Source organism: Mus musculus, chromosome 13 (assembly GCF_000001635.26).
Source record: "Mus musculus strain C57BL/6J chromosome 13, GRCm38.p6 C57BL/6J".
NCBI classification, from domain to species: Eukaryota; Metazoa; Chordata; class Mammalia; order Rodentia; family Muridae; genus Mus; species Mus musculus.
Window position 1 is genome coordinate 10,924,909 of NC_000079.6, and position 22,163 is coordinate 10,947,071.

Sequence of the window (22,163 nt, forward strand, 5' to 3'; positions counted from 1 at the left end):
AAGTTCTTATCATACAGATCTTTCACTTCCTTAGTTAGAGTTATGCCAAGATATTTTATATTATTTGTGCTATTGTGAAGGGTGTTGTTTCCATAATTTCTTTTTCAGCCTGTTTATCCTTTGTGTAGAGAAAGGCCAATCACTTGTTTGAGTTAATATTATATCCAGCTATTTCACTGAAGCTCTTTATCAAGTTTAGGACATCTCTGGTGGAATTTTAGGGCCACTATCATATCATCTGAAAAAAGTGATATTTTGAATTCTTCCTTTCCAATTTGTATCCCCTTGATCTCTTTTTGTTGTCTAATTGCTCTGGCTAGGACTTCAAATACTATGTTGAATAGGTATGGAGAAAGTGGGCAGCCATGTCTAGTCCCTGATTTTAGTGGGATTGCTTCCAGCTTCTCACCATTTACTTTGATGTTGGCTACTGGTTTGCTGTAGATTGTTTTTATCATGTTTAGGTATGGGCCTTGAATTCCTGATCTTTCCAAGACTTTTTTCATGAAGGGGTGTTGGATTTTGTCAAATGCTTTCTCTGCATCTAACAAGATGATCATGTGGTTTTTGTCTTTGAGTTTGTTTATATCATGGATTACATTCATGGATTTCTGTATACTAAACCATCCCTGCATCCCTGGAATGAAGCCTACTTGGTCAGGATGGATGATTGCTTTGGTGTGTTCTTGGATTCGGTTAGCAAGAATTTTATTGAGTATTTTGCATCAATATTCAGAAGGGAAATTGGTCTGAAGTTCTCTATCTTTGTTGGGTCTTTCTGTGGTTGAGGTAACAGAGTAATTGTGCCTTCATAGAATGAATTGGGTAGAGTGCCTTCTGCTTCTATGTTGTGGAATAAATTGTGAAGAACTGAAATTAGATCTTCTTTGAAGGTCTGATAGAACTCTGCACTAAACCCATCTGGTCCTGGGCTTTTTTTTTTTTTTTTTTTTTTGGTGGTTGTGGGGGGGACTATTAATGTCTGCTTCAATTCTTTAGGGGATATGTGACTGTTTAGATCGTTAACTTGATCCTGATTTAAATTTGGTACCTGGTATCTGTCTAGAAATTTGTCCATTTCGTCCAGGTTTTCCAGTTTTGTTGAGTATAGCCTTTTGTAGAAGGATCTGATGGTGTTTTGGATTTCTTCAGGATCTGTTGTTATGTCTCCCTTTTCATTTCTGATTTTCTTAATTAGGATGCTGTCCCTGTGCCCTCTAGTGAGTCTCGCTAAGGGTTTATCTATCTTGTTGATTTTCTCAAAGAACCAGCTCCTCATTTGGTTGATTGTTTTAATAGTTCTTCTTGTTTCCACTTGGTTGATTTCGCCCCTGAATTTGATTATTTCCTGCCATCTACTCCTCTTGGGTGAATTTGCTTCCTTTTGTTTTAGAGCTTTTAGGTGTGTTGTCAAGCTGCTAGTGTGTGCTCTTTCTAGTTTCTTTTTGGAGGCACTCAGAGATATGAGTTTTCCTCTTAGAAATACTTTCATTGTGTCTCATAAGTTTGGGTATGTTGTGGCTTCATTTTCATTAAACTCTAAAAGGTCTTTAATTTCATTCTTTATTCCTTCCTTAACCAAGGTATCATTGAGAAGAATGTTGTTCAGTTTCCACGTGAAGGTTGGCTTTCTATTATTTATATTGTTATTGAAGATCAGTCTTATTCCATGGTGATCTAGTAGAATGCATGGACAATTTCAATATTTTTGTATCTGTTGAGGCCTGTTTTGTGATCAATTATATGGTCAATTTAGGAGAAGACACCATGAGGTGTTGAAAAGAAGGCATATCCTTTTGTTTTAGGATAAAATGTTCTGTAGATATCTGTTAGATCCATTTGTTTCATAACTTCTGTTAGTTTCACTGTCTCCCTGTTTAGTTTCTGTTTCCATGATCTGTCCATTGATGAAGGTGTTGTGTTGAAGTCTCCCACTATTATTGTGTGAGGTGCAATGTGTGCTTTGAGCTTTACTAAAGTCTCTTTAATGAATGTGGTTTCCCTTGCATTTGGAGCATAGATATTCAGAATTGAGAGTTCTTCTTGGAAGATTTTACCTTTGATGAGTATGAAGTGCCCCTCCTTGTCTTTTTTGATAATTTGGGGTTGGAAGTCGATTTTATTTGATATTAGAATGGCTACTCCAGCTTGTTTCTTCAGACTATTTGCTTGGACTGTTGTTTTCCAGCCTTTCACTCTGAGGTAGTGTTTGTCTTTTTCCCTGAGAAGGGTTTCCTCTAACAAGCAAAATGCTGGGTCCTGTTTGTGTCTGTTAGTTTATGTCTTTTTATTGGGGAATTGAGTCCATTGATATTAAGAGATATTAAGGAAAAGTAACTGTTGCTTCGTATTATTTTTGTTGTTGGAGTGGCATTCTGTTCTTGTGGCTGTCTTCTTTTAGATTTTTTGAAGGATTAATTTCTTGCTTTTTCTAGGACATGGTTTCCATCCGTGTATTGGTTTTATCCCTGTTATTATCCTTTGAAGGGCTGGATTCATGGAAAGATAATGTGTAAATTTGGTTTTGTCATGGAATACGTTGGTTTCTCCATCTATGGTAATTGAAAGTTTGGCTGGGTATAGTAGCCTGGGCTGGCATTTGTGTTCTCTTAGTGTCTGTATAACATCTGTTCAGGATCTTCTGGCTTTCATAGTCTCTGGTGAAAAGTCTGGTGTAATTCTGATAGGCCTGCCTTTATATGTTACTTCACCATTTTCCCTTACTGCTTTTAACACTCTATCTTTATTTACAGCATTTGTTGTTTTGATTATTATGTGTCAGGAGGAATTTCTTTTCTGGTCCAGTCTATTTGGAGTTTTGTAGGCTTCTTGTATGTTCATGGGCATCTCTTTTCTTTAGGTTTGGGAAGTTTTCTTCTATAATTTTGTTGAAGATATCTGCTGGCCCTTTAAGTTGAAAAATCTTCATTCTCATCTACTCCTATTATCCGTAGGTTTGGTCTTCTCATTGTGTCCTGGATTTCTTAGATGTTTTGAGTTAGGATCTTTTTGCATTTTCCATTTTCTTTGATTGTTGTGCCGATGCTTTCTATGGATTCTCTCTTCCATCTCTTGTATTCTGTTGCTAATGCTTCCATCTATGGTTCCAGATTTTTTTCCTAGGGTTTCTGTCTCCAGCGTTGCCTCACTTTGGGTTTTCTTTATTATGTCTACTTCCCTTTTTAGTTCTAGTATTGTTTTGTTCATTTCCAACAGGAGGTGTCTTCCTGTTTTTCTTTAAGGACTTCTACCTGTTTGGTTGTGTTTTCCTATTTTTCTTTAAGGACTTGTAACTCTTTAGCAGTGTTCTCCTGTATGTCTTTAAGTGAGTTATTAAAGTCCTTCTTTATGTCCTCTATCATCATCATGAGATATGCTTTTAAATCTGGGTCTAGGTTTTCAGGTGTGTTGGGGTGCCCAGGACTCGGCGAGGTTGGAGTGCTGGGTTCTTATAATGGTGAGTGGTCTTGTTTTCTGTTAGTAACATTCTGCCATTTGCCTTTTGCCATCTGGTAATCTCTGGAGTTAGTTGTTATAGTTGTCTCTGGTTAGAGATTGTTCCTCTCATGATTTTGTTAGCCTCTATCAGCAGACCTGTGAGGCTAGCTCTCTCCTCTGGGTTTCAGTGGTCAGAGCACTCTCTGCAGGCAAGCTCTCCTCTTACAGGGAAGGTGCACAGATATCTGGCGTTTGGACCTGCCTCTTGGCAGAAGATGAAGGCCTGAAACAGGACCTGTCCCAGAAGCTGTTAGCTTCTGCAGTCCACACTCTCACCTGCACAGACTAGTCTCAAAGGGATCCGGGATCCAAGATGACTCCCCCAGGTGTTCTGGCAAAGCCCTCCTGGGCAGGGCAGACACCTCTTCTCTGGCAGGGAAGGTGCCCTGATGTCTGGATCCCGAAACGGGGTCTGTCTCAGAAGCTGTCCTCTAGGGACCTTGTGTTGTCTGCCGACTCTGCGCCCAAGATGACCTGATGCTGGCGCTATGGACATTTGTTTAAGTGCTCCTCAGCCATTCAAGATTGCTCAGTTTGAGAATTCTCTGTTTAGTTCTATAGCCCATTTTTTACTGGATTATTTGGTATTCTGGAATCTGACTTCTTGAGTTCTTTGTATATTTTGGGTATTAGCCCTCTATTGGATATAGGGTTAGTGAAGATCATTTTCCACTCTGTAGATTGCTGTTTTATCCTATGACAGTGTTCTTTCCCTTGCAGAAGCTTTTCCTTTTCATGAGATCCTTTATGTTACTATTGTTTACATTGTCTGCCATCATTCTTTGTAGATTTACCTAAGCGTTCAGTCAGACCCCCATCCCCTGAAGATCTTCCAGTCCTTAATGTTCTATGTTGTTTGGATAAGCAATAAACTTCTAAACCCTATCCTTTCCAAAATCTTGAAAGCAAAGCCCTAGGAAGAAATAGTAGTGGTGCTGGGCTCCAATACTGTGGGATGCTGCACTCACTCCCTAGAGACTCACCTGGATTAACTTTGAAAATGAAATATGTAATTCAAGAGGATGGAAATAATAGGAAGTCAAAACTTAAGAAGGTATGAAGCCTGAAATGAACCTATAGGATTCATTTATGGCATTATAAGCATTAAAGTAACAATTAAAATAAATAAGTTCTCAGGGAAAGAGTATAAGCCTTTTACCTTTTTGTCTGTCCATATGCAAATGTGAGCATCTGCAGTGGGGAGGGGTGAGTTCCAGAGCACTGATCTTGTCAGCTGACAGACTCAAAGTCAGTAAATGCACTGCTTCTTTGCAGGAATACTTCTTTCAGTATGTAATGGACCAATATAAGTAAAAATGAATGAACATGAATTCTTTATTATTAACATAGGAAGCTCTTTTCCTATCAGCCACCCAGCCATGATCTTAAGCAATTTTTCACAGTTATCCCAATGACACATTGTTCAGTTTCTTTGACACTGGGTAATTTTCCTAAAGAATGACATCATGAATCCATCAAGTCTTGCTGAGGCACACATTCATGTATTCACTGATCATCTTATAGCACACTCTTTACAAATCAGGAGGGTGACCACATTTGCAGTGTAAATGTTTGCATGAAATAAATTCTTGCAATATACAAAAGTAATAAACTTCACAGAGAGCCAAATCAAGATACATAGCTATTACATAATGTAAATTATACCATTACTGGAAAATGTTTAAAGTTGTCCTGTTGGTTAATATTGTCAGCTTGACTGGCTAGAAGATGCACCTCTGGATGTGTTTTATGTGACAGGGTTTCCAAAGAGATTTAACTGTGGATGAAAGGTTCACCTGGAATGTGGGAGCCACCATCCCATGGACTAAAGAAAAGGAAAGAAGAGGAGGGTGCCACCAGAACTCATTTCTCTCTACATGCAAAGATCAAACACCACGTGAGTGTTCATACACCTGCTCCCATATTCAGAATGGACTGTACCCACTCCAACTGTAATCCAAAAGGAATTCTGAGTTTGAGTTGCTTTTGTCTAGTATTTTATCACAGCATCAAGAAAAGCCACTGAGGTAGACATGGATGACACGTGTTTATTTATTTATTGTTTGTTTGTTTGTTTGTTTGTTTGTTTGTTTTTCGAGACAGGGTTTCTCTGTATAGCCCTGGCTGTACAGAAACTCACTTTGTAGACCAGGCTGGCCTCGAACTCAGAAATCCGCCTGCCTCTGCCTCCCGAGTGCTGGGATTAAAGGCGTGCGCCACCACACAAGACAGGCATTTAAGTCACAGGAAAGAAATGTAGCAAAATATTTTATCCTGTAATATTGATAAGGTTTCATTTAATTTCTGGTTCTTACATGATAATTAATCTTGAGAATTATTAAGGATTTAGGAAAATGTGTGCTGGTCTCGTTCTCCTTCATGACGTGTTATCATGAAATTTTCTGTTATTTCTAGTTTTAAACAGTGAGCAATACAGATGATTCCAGAAGTAGATTGATAATGTCTGGAGAGTCCGCTCAGTGGTTAAGAGCACTGCAGCTCACAACCATCTGAAGTTCCAGTCCCAGGAGTTCTGATGCCCTCTTCTGGACTCTCTAGGTATTTGCACTCAGATATACATACATGCATGCAGGCAAAACACTCAGACACATAAAATAAAAATAAATCTTTGTATTTTTCTGAAAAATGAATTGATAAAATGTATGCATAAAACATAAAAACATATTTTGAGTCAGGATAAAGGCACACCTTTAAACAATTTTATTATGTAGTAATGTATTGACTTGATTCTTTTTCTATCAGTTTACTGAGGTTAAACAACATGTAGCTTTTCTAAATAACTATTACATGCATTTATTTGTGTGATTACATGTACACACATGTGAATCATGTAACGTGTGTGTGTGTGTGTGTGTGTGTGAGAGAGAGAGAGAGAGAGAGAGAGAGAGGGTCAGGGAACAGGTTATGTAAGTGTCCTTTTCTCCCACCATGTGGTTTCTGAATAATAAACTAGAGTCATCAGGTATTTTGGCAAGGTCCTTAGAGTCCACTAAGAGCCCACAAGCTATCACTTTCCCATTGCTTTTGTATATTAATAAAAGTTCTACATTTGGGCATTAAAAACTAATTGATATCACAGACTCACTCTGTAAGCTATCTATGTCAATTTATACACTTGTATATTCACATCTGCTTGCTTTTCTTGCACATGCTTACATCATCCAAAATAAGATGTCATGGTGCTGTTGGCACACAAGTGTTGTTAATTTTACATCCAAGCATTCAAGTCATAGGATGTTGGCAGAACACCAAACATGCAGTGATCATGATACACGTACTTATAATATTGTTGTTTTTGTCTGACTATTATGGTTTGAGGAGATGAATGTAAATGCCAGTTTTCAAGGAAGCAAATGTGATGGGTACACATGCATGTGTGTGTGTGTCTGTGTTTCCTCTTAGCTGTAATAAGTAAGGAAAACTCAAATTCTTCATAAATATTACTTTCATGTGTCCGTGAGAGCTTTTCAAAAGAGTCTAGCATCTTGGTCACCTGATTGAGCAACAATGCAGGAGAGAACAAAGAATAAAATGGTGGAATATGGATACATTTCCAAACTGTTTGAATTGAGATATCTGCATCTTCCTACCATAGAGAATAGAGTCAGTAGTCCTAAAGCTTAACTCTTGGTGCAGCATTAACTTATGGAGTCATTTGCTCTCATTCTTGTCTTCAGTCTGCAACTCAATTATGTTTCTAGTCCCCCTGGTTCTCCAGAGGATGATGGCAGATCATGGTATGGGCCACCTCTCACAATGGTGGCAGTGGGCGCAAGGTGACTGTTGGTTCTGTTCCTCTATGGAAATCCTGTCCAATACAGACACAAGGATTGAGAGGACTCTTGGCCAAGTGGCATCTGCTTTAGTCATCATTGTTACATCAGACTTCCATTCTTCACTAATATTTATTACCCTTCCTCTCAACTGCACCTATTTCCTTTTATAAGTACAAATCAAACAGAGAAAGTTCAAGTATATGTGTGTGTGACTTCCTGTGATGTCAAACATGGCAGCATCTAACTCACCTTGAACTTGACTTTATTCCTGATGAGATGACAAGCATTTGCACATTCAACAAAACAACGATCTGCAAAGAGCAATGACTTAAAACGGCATGAAGCCCCTTGGATAACATTGTTTCTTTTCCATTCTATGATTTTTCAAGACTAAATATTTACTAATCTATAAAATGAATCAAACATAACTTTGAACCCATCTAAAAACAGAAATATTTCAATTTCCCTATATATATGGATTATGAAGGTCATTATTCTGTCCTGTGACTCATCTGATGATGTTCAGCACACAGATTCTGAGGTTGTTCAGAGTTAAAATGGTAAGGTAATATTATTTCTTGAGATTGAACCCTAACTACTGAATTCTATTTTTATTTTGAGAAAGATAAAATTGGATCTGATATAAACAGATATAGAGTAGTTCTAAATTTTGAAGTATACACTCTGCTCATAGAATGATTGTATAGAATTGTATTAGGTTGCTTTTGGTAACAAGTGCTAAAATCAAGTAATAAAATTGAACAGAAATTTGAGAGGATAGCTATCTAAATAAAAGTCCTAGGCAAAATGGGTGTGGTGTCGGGAGACACAGGTACAAATCTCCATAGAGACCCTAAGAACACATCTCTGCCACAGTACTCTCTGAAAACTATCAGATCTGTAAAACAAACCTAGTCACATTCACACCACAAGTTTTTTGTAAAGATCAAATAAAGTTATCTATGTAAAGTGATAAAGTAGTATTTTATAACAACTCAATGACAAGTTAACATTAACTTTTTGATCATTATTGTGTCTCTCTTAATTCTACAAGTTTGCATCATACCCTACAAGGCAGTTACTGATCCAAGTTCTGAAGCAGTAGGAGAATAGAACATGGGCAATCCACACCCTGTACAGATTATGAATTAGATTGTATGCAGTACATGTCTCTCTCCCATGGGGTGGGTCTGAAGTTAGGACAGTCATTGTTTGGCCATTCCCCCAATCTCTGTTCCATTTTTTCCCCTGCACAGCTTGTAGGCAGGACTAATTTTAGGCCAAAGGTTTTGTAGGTAGGAATCCCCTCCCTCCACTGGTAGTCCCACCTGGTTACAGGAGGTGGCCTCTTTAGGTTACACATTCTCCTCTGCTAGGAGTCTCAGCTAGGGTTACCCCATAGACTTCCAAAGAGCCACTGCTGTTCTGGGTCTCTGGGTAGTCCCAGTGATTCTCCCAGTGATGGTTTGTATATGTTTGGCTTAGGGAGTGGCACTGTTAGAAGGTGTGGCCCTGTTGCAGTAGGTGTGTCACTGTATGTGTGGGTTATAAGACCCTCATCCTACCAGCCTAGAAGCCAATATCCTGCTAGCAGCCTTCAGATGAAGATGTAGGACTCTCAGCTCAGCCTGCACCATGCCTTTCTGGACACTGTCATGCTCCCACCTTGATGATAATGGACTGAATCTCTGCACCTGTAAGCCAGCCCCAATTAAATGTCCTTATAAGAGTTCCCATGATCAGCCACCAAATGCAGACACTATTGCTTATGCCAGCAAGATTTTGCTGACAGGACCCTGATATAACTCTCTCTTGTGAGGCTATGCCAGTGCCTGGCAAATATAGAAGTGGATGCTCACAGTCATCTATTGGATGGAACACAGGGCCCCCAATGGAGGAGCTAGAGAAAGTACCCAAGGAGCTGAAGGGGTCTGCAACCCTATAGGAGGAACAACAATATGAACTAACCAGTACCCCTAGAGCTCGTGTCTCTAGCTGCATATGTAGCAGAAGATGACCTAGTTGGCCATCATTGGGAGAAGAGGCCCTTGGTCTTGCAAACTTGATATGCCCCAGTACAGGGGAATGCCAGGGCCAGGAAGTGAGAGTGGGTGGGTTGAGGAGCAGGGTGGGGGGAGTGTTTAAGGGATAGCACTTGAAATGTAAATGAAGAAAATAACAAATAAAAATATATATTAAAAAAAAGTGTTGCCTTGGTCATGTTGTCTGATCACAGTGGTAAAACCCTAACTAAGACTAATTTCTGTTCTCTCTCCCAGCTCTACCACACCTAATTCTCCTTCCCTGTTTCCCTTGCCACCACCTCTCCCACCCAGTTCCTGCCTTCACACACTTACAATGTTGGTTTTTTTCCTTTCTGAGTGAGAATCAAGCATCCTCCCATTGGCCCTCCTTGTTACTTTGCTTCTCTGGGTCTGTGGATTGTAGCATGGTTACCTTGTACTTATGGCTAATATCCACTTATAAGTGAGTACATTCCATGTGTGTCTTTCTGAGTCTGGGTTACCTCACTCAGGATATTTTCTAGCTCCATCCATTTGCCTGCAAATTTCGTGATGTCTTTGTCTTTAGTAGCTGAATAGTATTCCATGGTATATATAAACCATATTTTGTGTATCCTTTTTTTCAGTTAAGGGATTTCAGGTTGTTCCAGATTCTAACAAAGCTGCTATGAACATAGATGAGCAAGTGTCCTTGTGGTACAGTGGAGAATCTTTTGGGGGTACCCATATCTTTAATCTGCCCTTCATATGATGACAAGTGGGTGTTTGTTTGCTTGTTGTTATTGTTCAAAGAAAACTCCTGAGAAAGATTTCTTGGGAAATAGTAAAATTAGTCGTCCTTAAGAATTGATATTTTTTTCTTTGGGAGCTGCCACTTTAAGTGACTGAAAAAGCAGAATTCCTTGATTAGGTGTTGATGAGTCCCAGTGAGATTTAATATACAGATTTCTAGGAACGGCCACTACGTTCTGATTCAGCTTGCAGAGATTTGTGTGTTTGGGGTGAATGTCCCACTCTCCTCTCTGAATGTGGATTATTACCTGCTCCTTTTCCAAAGACAGTTACTTCATTACTTTGTGCCCAATAATGTCACTATCATGAAGGAGATAAAAGCATTGTTGATTTTATCTGGGTCTTAGCACACCACATGGTAATAACTAATGGATATTTTAAAAATAAACTACTTAAATAAAGTAGTAACTAATATGTTAGGGTAGCCAACTGGTACTGAAGAAATGGTGGTTAATTTCTGGGCATGGTAGCACACACCTGTAATCTCAGCATTCAGGAAGTGGAGACAGGAGGATCACTGCCAGTTCAAAGCCAACCTGGTCTGTAAAGCTTTTATTTCTTTGAGGGAAGGACCTCGTGTCACATAAGCTAACCACAAATTCATCATGTACTTAAGAAGGACCTTGTAGATGCTGCAATTATAGGTGTAGCCAAGCACACTGAGTTTGATAATAGGGACTGAGCTCGGAGCCAGTTAGCTCATTCTAGAGAAATGTTCTATCGGCTGATATACATATACATATCTCCTACATGCATTTCTTAGAGATATGTGCATGTTTTGAGTGAAGAGAACCATCAGTCATTGCTGCCAAGTTCTTAATGAGAAACTCCAATACAGTAAGGCAGAGGCAGAGATGAACTGAGAGGGACCAGAAACACTAGAGCGTATATTTATATTATATCATACACGTAGCAGAGGGGTTTGCTAGATTGTCTTTTAAGATAGGTTCTGGGTCCTTTCAGCAAAATCTTGCTGGGGCCTAGCAAACACAGAAGTGGATGATCACAGTCAGCTATTGGATGGGTCACACGGCCCCTTATGGAGGAGCTAGAGAAATTACCCAAGGAGCTAAAGGGAACTGCAACCCTATAGGTGGAACAACAATATGAACTAACCAGTACCCGGGAGCTCTTGTCTTTAGCTGCATATGTATCAAAAGATGGCCTAGTCGGCCATCACTGCAAAGAGAGGCCCATTGGACTTGCAAACTTTATATGCCCCAGTACAGGGGAACACCAGGGCCAAAAGGGGGCAGTGGGTGGGTAGGGGATTGGGGGGGGTGGGTATGGGGGACCTTTGGGATAGCATTGAAAATGTAAATGAGGAAAATACCTAATAAAAAAAATAAATTAAAAAAAAAAAGATAGGTTCTGGATAGTCCCAATTGTGGCTGTCTTCATGCTAGACAATCTAAGAACCTGAAAACTGTCCATGAAGCTAGATGTCTCCATAGTCCCAGTATGGCCTGAGAAATCTAAAGAGACCTTGAAATCCCACACTGAAAGAGTCAAGAGTCTGACATCCATAAGCAACAACAGCAGGAACAATATATGTGCTTGCTCAGAAAGACATGAAGGTAAATAGATGATAAAGCATATTCCTCAGATATGTCCACGTTTGGGCCCCTTAGACTGATGCCACCTACTTTGTAAAAGTATAGCACCTGTAATACAATTAATTAGCTGAGCATCATGGCACAAAACAGATTAGAGTAGACTTTATAAATTCATTGGAATGTGCCATCTACTCTTTTGGGATGTTGGGAGGTTCCCCCCACCAGTTGATCCTTTCTAGAAGCCCCGCATAGAGTTGTATCTTCTAGGTAATTTCAAACACCTTCACATTGACAAGGACTCATTACCTGGCTCTGGCTGTCCAGAAGCCTACTGTGTGGATGGGGTTGGCCAGGAACTCACAGAGATCAGTTTATCTCTGCCTCTCAGGAGCTAGAACTAATGTGCTACCACATCCTGATCCATTTTGCCTGATTTTAATGAGAGTACGCACTTAGAATTCTTTTCAGTTGGCCATTTTATGAGCACACTGTTACTAATTATTATCATTTTAATATGGCTATATAATACCTGTTATTTATCAATTTTCTCCCAGCTTCTGTTTTATTACATCCATGTGATTTACATATTGATTTGAATATGTAGATAGAGTTATTAAATTATAAATTTAAACTAGTCTGAGATAATATTCTTCTTAGGTCCATGTTAATATGATAGAGGCCTGTCATTAGCATAATGTTATCAGTATGCACGTATGCATCAACAGTAGTTTTGTGTATCAGATAGATGTTTTTCTGAGTTTGGTCGTTTCATTATCAGGTTGTCAGAGAGATTACCATTTCACTGGGATAGCTTCTCAGCTGGCCTGATGCAGATATGTACATAAACACTTCCTTTAATATAATGGGATGTCTTTCCCCCTTCTAGTAAGAAACAAACAACAAATCTGTGTGATTAAAATTAACAGTGATGGGTTGCATAAATAGAGGTTATACAACTCTGCTTTCAAAAACAAGTGAGGAGACCACCTGAGAAAATAATGCCTCTTTCTCAAAAGACAGTTGCTTTGCTAACTCAGCTATCATTATAGCAGGCAAGTCTAGAGTTGACCTAATTGAAAGTCTGTTACATTGTGGTAAATGAAATTCAATTAAAGCAATTTTGATTATTTGGACCATATAATGTCTAGTGGAATTCATTTAGTTTCAGCTCATTCCAGGTCTGTATGACAATTATTTTATAGGCTTGTGAAGTACACACAAACTGTTTCACACAGCTTTTACTGTAGTGAAAGGATCAAAATTTGGAAGAGCGAATAAGACAGAATGCAATGCTGTAAACTTGTGAGTATTGGAAGTTATGTGCATAGACAGAAGCCAACAAATTCTTTCAGTTATTGTCATTAGAAGATGGGTAAGCATTGCTTAGTGCACACAGGAAAGAAAAGCATCAGACCATCAACTATTGCTAAATAATCACAAATCTCAAGATGAAAGTAAGATTACGTTTTCTATAGCTTGACTATAAAACAATATGGTGTCGGGCCTGGTGGCACTCGCCTTTAATCCCAGCACTCTGGAGGCAGAAGCAGGTGGATTTCTGAGTGCGAGGCCAGCCTGGTCTACTGAGTGAGTTCCAGAACAGCCAGGGCTACACAGAGAAACCCTGTCTTGAAAAACAAAACACAAACAAACAAACAAAAACAAAAAACAACAACAAAAAATTAAAATAAAATTAAAAATAAAAAGTAAAGCAAAATGGCTGCTTTGGAAGCGTGGGTATTTTCTGAAAATGATTTGTTTATATTCATTTTATAGAGGTGTATTTACTTTATGTGTTTGTCTATGTGTAAGTATCTATACCATATTGTGCCTATAGAGGCCAGAAGAGGGCAGCAGATGCCCTAGAACTGGATTAAGAAGGGGTCAGGATCCAGCAATTGGGTGTGGCAAAGCAAATCCTCCAATCCACTTCAAGAGCAGCTGATGCTCTTAAGCATCTGCCCCCACCCCCCCCACCCCCTCCCCGTTCTTCTTGTTTTACATATTTGTTTATATTCTTAATATATCCCCTGGTGTATCTAAAAATATGAGAACTTATAGTAGCAAAATAAAGTTCCCATTTGATGACTTATTGGCTATAACTGAATTCCAGCTGTTATTAGCTTCTGGCTATCATTAGGATACTGATAGTAGAGATGGCATTTGGCAGAAGAAAGAATGAGAGGTGTGGAATGAGCTGATCCCAGGTCTAACATCCTTTCTTCCACCCCTGGCTTTATTAGCGTTCTTGGAAGCTTGATTTTCTGATTTAACCACAAGTGTCATACAGTATGGAACCAAAACACTCATATGATTTGCACAGTACCTGGCACAGATATGGTTCAGATGATTAGCGATTTCTTCTCTCTAAGGCATGACAGTATCCTTTATCACATTTACAGTGAGTAATTTAAGACATTTTCCAGCAGGAATCTATGAATCATTACATTTCTTTTTTTTTTTTTTTTTTTCATTTTTTTTTTATTAGGTATTTAGCTCATTTACATTTCCAATGCTATACCAAAAGTCCCCCTTACCCACCCACCCCCACTCCCCTACCCACCCACTCCCCCCCTTTGGCCCTGGCGTTCCCCTGTACCGGGGCACACAAAGTCTGCGTGTCCAATGGGCCTCTCTTTCCAGTGATGGCCGACTAGGCCATCTTTTGATACATATGCAGCTAGAGTCAAGAGCTCAGGGGTACTGGTTAGTTCATAATGTTGTTCCACCTATAGGGTTGAAGATCCCTTTAGCTCCTTGGGTACTTTCTCTAGCTCCTCCATTGGGAGCCCTGTGATCCATCCATTAGCTGACTGTGAGCATCCACTTCTGTGTTTGCTAGGCCCCGGCATAGTCTCACAAGAGACAGCTACATCTGGGTCCTTTCAGTAAAATCTTGCTAGTGTATGCAATGGTGTCAGCATTTGGAAGCTGATTATGGGGTGGATCACTGGATATGGCAGTCTCTACATGGTCCATCCTTTCATCTCAGCTCCATACTTTGTTTCTGTAACTCCTTCCATGGGTGTTTTGTTCCCACTTCTAAGGAGGGGCATAGTGTCCACACTTCAGTCTTCATTTTTCTTGAGTTTCATGTGTTTAGGAAATTGTATCTTATATCGTGGGTATCCTAGGTTTTGGGCTAGTATCCACATCATTACATTTCTTTGAGGTTAAAAATAAGCTTCATGGAACAAACTAAGACTTTTTTCAAGTTAATGAAGGTAAAAATTAAATTTTTAATTATGCTAAAATGAATTTTATGTCATTAAATATATTGCCTCCTTGTAACTTAAGTACTAGAATTAGAAAATCAGCATTTATGAGTTCACTTTATTATTTGATGGTAAATCTCAAAAAGATTGATATTAAAGCAACCTGTGCCATTCCCTAACCTTCGTACTGAGCTGCAGAGGAAGTTTGACCTCACGTTGAGAACCTGTATGGAAGAGTTGAGGCCTATTTTCTTCCATGGGTTCCCAAGCTAAGTGAAATCTAAATTGTGCTAATAGATCCTATAACTGATACCACCACCATAGTTTTAAGTCAGATAAAGAAATACTCAATTAAGTGTTCATTTAATTAGAACTCTAAGCTATGTCCTTCTTCATAGTGTTAGTTTGGTTCAGTATTTTCAAGTATTCTATTCAGTAAAGACTTGGGATTTTATTCAGCTCAGATGAGTGTTTCTTCAAGACCTTCTTTTTCCCCTTTAGCGTAGAACAGTGATGAGGAACATATAGACTGTGAAAGTGTCTATGCTTTATTTTTTTATTAGATATTATCTTTATATACATTTCAAATTTCAAATGCTATCCCGAAAGTTCCCTATACCCTCCCCCCCTCCCGCCCTGCTCCCCTACCCACCCTCTCCCGCTTGTTGGCCCTGGTGTTCCCCTGTACTGGGGCATATAAAGTTTGCAATACCAAGGGGCCTCTCTTGCCAGTGATGGGAATTAAAATAAATAATTCTCAGGTAAATTCCAGGTAAAACTCAAATGTCAAATACAGTTTGATAAAATGGATAAAATAGTTCATATAACTGAACATTAACTAAAGTGTAACCTATGAAAATCAAAATCTATAAGTAAAAGTTGTCTGTTGACAGAGTGGCAAAAGAACCACTTTCCCTATTGTTCCACTGAATAGCCTCCTTTGTGATACAATTTTCTTTTCTTTTCTTCTCTTTTCTTTTCTTTCCTTTTTTTTTTTGTATAAAATAGAGTTTATTCATGGCATGGGGAGGGGAGTTGAGAGTGTAGTAGAGACAGAGAAAGGCAGAGAGAGGAGTGGAGTAGAGGCTGGCCATGAGCATGTGGAGAGAGAGGGGGAGGGGAATGGAGAGAGACAGGGAGCAGGAGCAAGAAGACAGAGCAGGAGCAAGAAAGCAAGATGTCATGATATAATTTTCCAATGACCAAATCTGAGAAAAATGAGTGATATCTACCAGAGAACTTGAACATCACTAATACCACATTATACTTGATTAGAGCTTTCAGACTAAATTCTTCATTCCATTCTCTCGTCACCTGGAGACAAATGCACTTTGCTAGTATGGACTTGGGTTACATTTTCCATGCAATATATATTGCGGCAGCCTGTAGCTGGAGGATTTAGTACACCTTCCCCTTACTTCTCTCAGAGTGTCCCAGAAAAAACATGGCCTCTCACATTCCTGCAGACCAGATTTCTATCACATTCAGCTCTCTATTCCCATAAGCGTGGCAACAATATATCATCCTGGAGATTTAGGCTCACATACTCATTCAAAACACAGAACCATTCTTAAAACCACTTATTGAAAGGGAACAATCCAGAGCCCTGAGTTAAATATAAGTCCTGTCATCATAGGTAATTATAAGTATTATTCAGTCAGCTCAACCAGTTCGCCCTGAGCACCACTGACACAAATGTATTAGGGTTAGGGGTGAAGCTCCTTGATAACACCCCCTGCCTAGCATGTGCAAGACCCTGAGTTCAATCTGGAATATGGGTAACATCATCAGCACATGAAATGCTAAACTGGAACAGCATCTTTGGGTCATTCTTTTGAGTGCTAGAGGCAACCTTATCCTCATTTACAGGTCTGACTTAGATCCGTTTCTATTGGCACTCTCAAACTGGTCCACTGCAATGGCTCTCCAGTTAGGAAGAGTCAAGAATCGGGCAACAAATGGAGAACCCCATTAGCATTCCCCAGATACTCCTTCATTGCGCATGAGGCAATGGTTTCCCTCTCTTGCATTTTTACAACAAAACAAACAAAATAAGGAATAAGACACAGCATCTTTCACTATTCTATATTTTACTAGCACAACCAAAGCTATGTGTTGCCCACAACATCGTATAGACTCAGTACAGCCACGGAGGCTTCCTCTAAGACAAAAGGGGACACTTTCAGGGTAGAGTCTCTGGCTGATCACTTGAGCAGGGAAAAAAAAAGTGATTTCTAAGTTACTGATCTTAGAAGGGGTCACTTTTCTGGGCATATTTCCCACAACAAAGTCCAAAACAGATGAACAGAAAGAACTTGTTTCTGATTACAGCATCACTGATACATATATGGAGAGTAGAAGAGGTCTGATGCTCTCTAATTAAATGTCCCCAGCTTTCCCATTAGAGATGCTGAACATCCTAGGGCCATGTATTAAAAAGCTTGATCACCAGGTGGCGCTCTCTAGAGGAGCTGGAATTCCTTTTTTTTTTTTTTTTTTTTTTAATTCCTAACAGACTGGCTATGGGAGTCTTTCTTTTCTGGATTTGTATTCATTTAGAAGAAATTACTAAGCATGTCTGTGAGGGCAGTTCAACAGAAATTATCGAAGGAAGAAAGATCAACCCAGAATATGGGCATCATCATACCATGTGACACACACAAAAGAGAGACAGACCAACAAGGTTTCAGCATTCATGGCTCTGTTCCGGGCTGATGACTCAATATAACCAACTGCTTGCCAATCAGGCGATTACCACCAGAGCCTTTCTTACTGCCAACAATGTATTCTCCACACTGATGAACTGTTGCATCAAAATGTGGGCCAAAACCTTCCTACCTTGAGTTGCTTTGCTGGGTATTTGGTTAGGTCAACGGAGATAGTAATTAATATAAACACAAAGATTGTACGATAGTCTATGTCCTTCTGTATTTCTTTGTGTCACCAGTTTCAATGCACACATGCATATGCATGAGAGAGAGAGAGAGAGAGAGAGAGAGAGAGAGAGAGGAGAGAGAGAGACTGATTTGAGCTCAACGACAGAGATGGTAGATTTCATGGACCAACATAAATAAAATACAGACTCCAAAAGATAAGAGGCATTCTCATTTCACCAAACTCTGCCTTTAGATCATGGAAGAGAGCTGTGGTACAATAGAGACTAAGTCATTCATTAATAGTGAAATTACTGAAAGAGGGGAGCTGCCCAAAAGCCCTCTAACATCTTGCTTTGCCATTCCTCCTTCCAGTCCCAGTGTTCCAGTGACTGAATGTTCCACTGTGAGAGAAAGTTAGGCAAGAGACCTATAAACTAGCTAGATGATATTTTCATTCATCTCAAGAAAATAAATTAGTTTCTGTACATCATACCAAAAGCTGTATGGGGAAATAATCTGGATTTACAGGGGAAAAATGAGGGAGAAAGAAGTAGAGGTAGTCTCCTTTTATGGTTTGGAGAATTAAGGTTTTGCTGTTTCATCTCTAAAGGTATTCACAAGAATTGATTGAGAAACCATCCAGGAACTCCCACTGAAAGCCACCTGCTCTCACAAGCCAGATGTCAGTGTTGTAAACCTGGTTGAGTTGTAAATACTGCCTGATTATGGCTGATTTGGTCTGATCAGAGATGCCTGCAGCAAGCACAATGGCATCAGATAAGGCCTGTGGGAATGTATTTGAAGGTGACTGTGCCTTGCAAGTTTACATTTCATAGCCAGGCACAATTTACCACATCGCTGTCAAACCAATTTGCACATTCAAATAAATTAAATTTGAAGTATGAAGCAGAAATCAGAAAGGACCCACCATGTGATCCCACTAACCAGAGATGCTTAAGAGGGAGGAAATAGGGGTTTAAAATATTGCATCCCTTTAGAGATGAGGCAAATCCTCTTCACTGAGGCGGCACTACAAGAGTGAGCAGGGCGTAAGCTTCATGAGTTATATAGATTACTAGTTATTACACCTACTAGCTGATCCTGCAATACTCCTGGAATTTACAGGTTTTCATTAGACTCGAGCTTTTGTTACAAGGCTGCCCACACAGTATCCGCTCTTTCCCAAGCATACCTTTAATTTTTCCACCCATTTTGAGCCAAGAAAGGAAATGGACTATACAATCAGCTACAAAACTGGCTTACAGAATCAAAACAATGCTCTGAAAGGATGGTTCTGTGGCAGCTCTCTGTTGAGGCACAGTGCACCACGCCAAAGTGTTCTGCCTTCATGCGGCCCTGATTTAATTGCTCACAATGCGGGGAATCAGCCACCAGAGCTAGGCTGGTTGGTTTGTTTTCTTCTCACCTACAGCATCATGAAGAGAAGCATCTGCTGGTCCTGGCTGGAGGTGGAGCTTCGCCTGTCTTCTCTGCTTTCACACTTGGCATTGAGCCACATTCATTGATTTGGATGAACTGTATCAGGGTAGTTTATTAAGTGGGCACAATCAATGTAAACACACACAGAGCATTTTCATGTTAGCTGTATTTGTTTATTTACCCCTGTGTTAAGTACTTGGCAGGGACCGGCTAAAAGCAATGACAGAGTGAGCTAGGGGAGTGGACAATTAGAGGGATTCCACACTGGGCAACTAGACTCAGATTCTGCTTGATCCCCACTCTCCAAATATAAAGGAATAGTAGAAAATTGAGGTGGTCCGTTTGACTATGAAACGCTTAAGAACTCATGGCGAGGTGCTGGGTAGGTGACTTAGTGGACAGTGTGTGTGCCGAAAACCAGGAAGACTGGCGTTCGCATCAGCAGTACTCACCCCAGGTAGGCATGGTGGCTCACTTTTCTAATCTCAGGACCTTAAAGTTGAAGGCAGTGGAATCTCAGAGGCAAAGCATCTTAGAAAAAATTGAGGAAGTTATTCATATCAACTTCTGGCTTCCACATACACATATAATGCATGGTCACTGCAATCATATGTATCCACACATATGTGCATGCACATGCACCCACACACACAAACATGCCACACATACATACATATATAAAATATATCTTTTTGGCTACAATACTATAACTTGATTTATGAAGGATATCCTACATATCGAGAACATACTGAATTAATTGAAGCACAGGAAGCAATGTTTTATTTAGTTGATTTTATAGCAATCTCACTTAATGTCAGACTGCCACCAGATCCAGCATTTATGGATGTATGTTGCATACATTAAGCAGTACACAGAATGAGAGACCCTTTTTCCCTGACACTTAGGAACTATGCACACTCCATGCTTATGAGGGACACTTTTTGGCATTGCAGTCAACACCAAGTGACCTTTCCTTACATGCACATATTTCTTGCTGGAATTTAAATGTCATCAAACACTAACTCACTTTATGACAGTCTTACCTTGGAGACTTGTGTTTAAAAGTCACAATATTTATTTTGGCATCAGCATGCAAACTGTGATCCTTGAACTCATGTCAAAATATTGCATTTTCCTCTGGTATTAGACTACTGCCTGTTTTAATTCCATGGGACTTAACCTCAATAATGTTAACTAACCTCAACAAAGTCCTACATAATTAAGATTTGCTATCAATATTTTTTGCATATATGGCCTCTACTGTGAGTTTGGGTCTAGTGGGCAAGCCACTAAGGACCTTTATAATTTCAGAGATCAAAGCCTTCCTATTTTTGTGTGCTCTCCTAAGCTATGAATTGGTATATTTCCGTGGGTTTGGACAATTTTAGGCAGTGTCATAATAGTATCCTTATAAAGAGCCACATTCCTGACTGATCAAATTATTGGCATCTAGCCATCACTGGGTATCACAACTGGTCTCAGATTTTATCAGGAGGAAAAGATGCCCATTCCTTACCAGTAAAATTTTGTGAAAAGCGACCAAGTTAAAGTAAAAATATTTTGCATGGAACTGGGAAGATGGCTCAGCAATTAAGAGATCTAACTACTACCAAAGAACAGGAGATTCAATTCCCACAGGAGGATATGTCTTAGCTGTGGTTTGTATTACTGTGATGGAACACCAGGACTAAAAGGTAAGTTGGAGAGAAAAAGGTTTATTCAGCTTACACTTTCAGATCATAGTCCATCGTTGAGGAAGTCAGAACAGTAGGACAGAAATCTGGAGCCAGGAGCTGATGTAGAGGCCCTAGATGAATGGTGCTTACTGGCTTGTTTTCCATGGCTTGCTCAGCCTTCTTTCTTATAGAAGCCCAAACGTAGTACCACCTACAATGGGCTATGCCCTCCTACATTGATCACTAATTGAGAAAAAGCCTTACAGTTGTTAAGTCTTAGAGACATTTCCTCAACTGAAATTCCTTTCTTTGTGGTGACTCTAGCTTGCATCAAGTTGGCACAACCAGCCAGTACAGGGTCCAATGCCCTCTTCATGTCTCTTCAGGTACTGTGTGCATGTGGTATACAGACAAAGATACAGGCAAAATACTCCTACCTATAAAAATAGTATATTTTTTAAAGAATAATTTTGCCCTTTGGGGAAAGGCATGTAATTTGCCACTAAGAGTTAGACTTATGTTTGAAGAGCTTCCAAAATCAGAGAGTGAGTTCTCATATGTCATTTGTGTCATCCAGTGAAGTAAAACTTAAAAGAGAAAGGCCAAATTAAACACACTGTTTGATATTATAATTTCATAGAGATGTATAGTAAGATAAGAAAATAAGAAATGGTGATCTCAAAATAAGATACTTCTATATTCTGAAAAAAAAAAGATTCAATTCCATGTACTTCTGTTAACACTTCTTCTGCGATAGGCATGGGTATGAACACATTTGTGCTCACATTCGAATATATACAATACAGCCCAGACATGTGAACAAGTCTCAAGCAGGGCTCCACATGGGTCTCACAAGTAATTCATGATAAACTGTCCTCCTCTCTCCAGTTAAGTCACCATGAATTTCAACTGCCCAGTTCTTCATCTGAGTAGCACAGAGAAGATTCTAGAGAGTTCTAGAATTAAGAAGAGTTGAAATGGGAATGCAAAACCAGCCTGCACTCTCTGTGTGGTATGTTAATTATGAATCTTGTAGAGCTGACCTCTTCACACCTGGTTAGCTAGACATTTTAATAATATTCTCCAGTCTCTCAAGAATGAAATGTGTTTCAGAAATGTAACTATTTTCAATTAAGTTGAACTTATTTAAGTTCTTAGCCTGACTATTATGCAGATTTTATGATATCAGTTCTTCAACTGGGACATCTGGCAATGATAATTTTTATAGGGATTTAGAGCTATGTTCAGTTGTTTTTATAGGTTTATAATATATTTCATCAATTTTTAAA